Below are 4185 nucleotides of genomic sequence, written 5' to 3'. Positions count from 1 at the left end.
AATATCTACGCACATCCTCCACTTCCCGTTGGCCTTCTTGACAAGGACCACATTTGAGAGCCACGTTGAGTACTCCAATTCCCTTATGAAATCGGCTTTTAACAAGCTAGTCATCTGCCTGACTACCTCGTTAGCCCTTTCTGGTGACATCTTCCTCCACCATTGTGCCACTGGCTTGGTATCTGGCTTCACGATTAACCGATGCGACACGAAGGTGGGGTCCACTCCTGGCATGTCAGCTGAGGTCTAGGCAAATAAGTCCTTGTTTGCCTTGATAGCCTCAATGATAAGTTCTTTTAGATCGTGGGGGTGGTTTCGGTTTACGAAGGTAAACTTATCCTCTGTGTCTCTTACTCGAAACTTCTCTAGGTCTCCCTGAGGCTCTGGCCTTGACTTGTCGTCAACTCTCGCATCCAAGTCCGCTAGGAACACCCCAACTGCTTCCTTTGACTTCTTCCTTAAGGACAAACTAGCAATGTCGTAAGGGACCACTATTTCCAGGTCTCATCGGATGGAACCTACAGCTCCACTGTCTGTCACAAACTTCATTGTTAAGAACTTCGTACATATGACAGTCAAGAACTCGTTGATAGTTCTTTTTCCTAAGATGACGTTGTAAGTTGTAGAGTCCCTCAGGACCATGAACTCTGCCATTACTAACCTCTTGCTCTCCCCAGATCCAACACAGATCGGAAGTGTGATTAGCCCATCAGGTCTTATGTAGTTATCACCCAAGCCGATGATCCCATGCTGGTGGTTTTTAATGTCGTTTCCTTTGAACCCCAGGGCATCAAACACATTACTAAACATGATGTTGAAGTCAGCTCCAGTATCCACTAGGATTTGTTTGACCAGGCCCATCCCGATTTTTGCCGTAATCACCATGGCTGGGTTTTCAAGGAGATCGTGACACCATCGGTCTTCAGGGCCAAAAGATATATCGGGGAGTTCCGTGGATTGAGACTTGGGATTTCCCGAAGTCACTGCTAAGATCATAGCATCCTTTTTTGCTGCTGACTTCGACTTGGGTGGTGCATCTCTCCTGACTACGACATTGATGACTATGGTTGGAGCGGTGTCAGCATTATCGAGGGGGCCCTGCCCTAGCTTCACAACTCGACTGCGGTCATTCTCGGACTATTCTCGCTCTCTCCTCCTCGGTTCTCGTATGAACTGCAAGAACTTAGTCAGCTTGCCTTCCCGAATGGCTGTTCCAAAGCATCCATCAAATCAAAGCAGTCTTAGGTTTTATGTCCAAAGCCCTTATGGTAATCACAGTACAAACTTTTGTTTTCACCCGTTTTGTCTTTGAGCTGCCGAGGTTTCGACAGTATGCCTTTATTTACGATTTTTTGGTAAACTTCCACAATAGATACCGTTAGAGGGGTATAGTTGGTAAACTTACCCACCCGAGGAAACGGTTTGAACGGTTTCTGTTCCGTGAGTTACCTGAAACTATAGGTCGATCTCGGATGAGATCTTCTATGCTGGTTAGAGGTGACGTGTCCGACTTGTGGGCGGTGGCCGGAGCTGTCGTGTTCGACTTGTTGAACTGGCGATGCTGCTGATCCTTTGTCATCGGAGGGTGGTGGTACCTGCAAGGGACTCCGATGCTTAAGTTAGCAAGGGTATTAAGCAGGTTTTTAGTAGAATCAGAGTCTCAGTTATACCTGGGTGCTCCAGTGTATTTATAATGGCGTGGAACGATCTTTCTGGAGATAAGATAGTTATCTTATCTTATCTTATCTTTGAGTGAAGTCATCTTATCTTTAGGGGAACCGTCCTTATCTTTCTAGGCTTTGGCTGCCTTTAGATTTAGGCCGTATTCCTTTGTCTGGGCCTTCTTGGGCCTCTGTAGTGATTTGGCCGACCTCTTTTGAGAAGAGGTCGGGTAGTTCTGACCTGAAGAGGTCGGTCGACTTAGCCCAGGTCGGACAGTTTGACCCAGGGTATGAACAGTGCCCCTACTCGAGTGTGGTCTTTCTTTTGAGGTCGAGTCCTTAGTTTTAGGACTTCAATCCTTCTCTGGAGAAGCCGAGCTCGAGCATTTGTTGATCTCTTTCGTAGAGCTTCCTTCTGAATGCGGAACGTTTTTTCTTTACTTCTTTAATTTTGAAAACGTGCGTTCCTTGCTTTGGGAACGTGCGAGGGTTTTTAATGCCTCATTAACTCCTTAATGTTCCGTTTTTTCCTCTTTTTCATTTTGAATTGAAAAAAAGACTTTGCTTTCTGTTTTCTCTCTTTGCTTCTTTGAAACTCCATTCTTTACCCTTCTATTTTTCTAGCTCACCTGGGACTCTTTGCTTTCACATTTTTGCGCTTCTCCCTGTGGCGCCATTAATGATTGTTGGTGCTTCGTTCTTTTGACGGGTGATTTTTGGCTTTGTTGTTGTTTCAACTTCTCAGTGTTCATCGTCTCCTCCCCTTTACAGGTTGGTTTTCTTTCTGCCTCTTTCTTTTACTTCTTCACCGTTCTTCTTCGTGCTTGCATTATTCTAGTTTTTAGCAAAGTTTTGATTTTGCTTGAATTTACGTTGGAAAGCTTGAACCTTTTTCTGCCTTTGTTGTGTATCTGATCAAATGTGTGCTATGAGAGTTTCCTTGATGTGTATGACTTTTTCGTGCTTCCTGCTAGTTAAGGTTTTGAATGTTGGTATTATCTCTGATTGTATCTTCTTGATTCGCGCCTTTGATGATTTCTCCTTTGAAATGCCGAACCGTTGGATTATGAGAAAGGTTGCGCCCTTGATGATTTCCCCTTTGCATGCTTTGATGTTTGATTATTTTGCTTTTGCTGATAGGCTGTAAAAGGTGATGATTTTGATAGATTATTTTGTATTTTTTTCTTGTGGAATGTCGCTGTCAAAGGAGGATTGTTTTCTTGTTTGAGGGATGTCGGGACGTAGGTCGCATTCTTTTGAACCCTTACTCTGTTGTTGCCTCCAAAGGGTGCCCCTGGACCTTGGTGTGAGTCCTGGGGTCTCCTTTTGCTGTTTTGTATGCTTTAGCCCGAGTTGTATCCATATTTGTCCAAGATGTTTTGGTTAGTAATCCATTTTCTTTTTCTTACTGTAGGACTAGTTGACCCATGTCGTCTCGCAAAAACATTGTCGAGACCTCTTCCAGTGTCCCTGAGGGCATGTCAGATTGGTTGGACTCCCTCTTGTTGATGTGTGTCTCTGTGGTAAATGCTGAGTATTGTGTAGAGCTGAGGAAACATCACAGGATTTGTAGTAGACAGGAACAAGAGAAAAATTATGAGCTAGTAGCGCCTGATCCCGATGAGAGGGTTTGTTTCCCGACCTCGGTCCGGGGAGAGCGTCCATTCTTCTATGTCTATGACTTTTTTTTCAGCCAGCTGAACATTACTTTTCCTTTTACTCCTTTTGAGACCAATTTATTGTGGTCGTGCAATGTATCTCCATCCCATCTTCACCCGAATTCGTAGGGTTTCCTTAAGATTTTTCAATTACTGTGTCAGGAGTTGGGTGTTAAACCATCTCAAACCCTTTTCCCTTACCTCTTTATTTTGACTAAACCCGGGGTGGCTAAGAAGAAGGCTGCTTGGGCATCTTTCCGAGCTGCCCAGGGAAAGAAAATTTTTTCAATGTATGATGAATCTTTTTGCGATTTCAAGAACTATTTTTTCAAGGTCCGAGCTGTTGAAGGAGCCCGTCCTTTCTTTTTGGATGAGAATAGCGAGCCCAGCTTTCCTTTAGAATGGCAAAAGAATGTAGTGGTATCTAGATATACTTGGGAGATGTTAGATGAAGTCGAGCAAGCCTTTGTAACTATGTTGGAAGAGAACTGGAGGCAGTGGTGCACAAATTGTGAATCACACTTTTCACAACTCGTACCACTAACCAGCAAGTGCACTGGGTCGTCCAAGTAATACCTTACGTGAGTAAGGGTTGAATCCCACAGAGATTGTTGGATTGAAGCAATCTATGGTTATTTTGTAAATCTTAGTCAGGAAGTCAATTATGTTTATCAGTTGAATTGCAAATAAACAATAGAGCATGGAGTAAAGGTTACTTGTTATGCAGTAGGAGGTGGTTGTCAGGCACACGTTCATGGGTTGAGGAAGGTGATGAGTGTCACAGATCATCACCACCATCACAGTTAAGCGTGAATGAACATCTTAGATAGGAACAAGCGTGTTTGAATGGAAAACAGAAATACTTG

This window comes from Arachis ipaensis, chromosome B03 (genome assembly GCF_000816755.2).
Source record: "Arachis ipaensis cultivar K30076 chromosome B03, Araip1.1, whole genome shotgun sequence".
In the NCBI taxonomy this organism is placed as follows: Eukaryota; Viridiplantae; Streptophyta; class Magnoliopsida; order Fabales; family Fabaceae; genus Arachis; species Arachis ipaensis.
Note: the sequence above shows the minus strand (reverse complement) of the source record.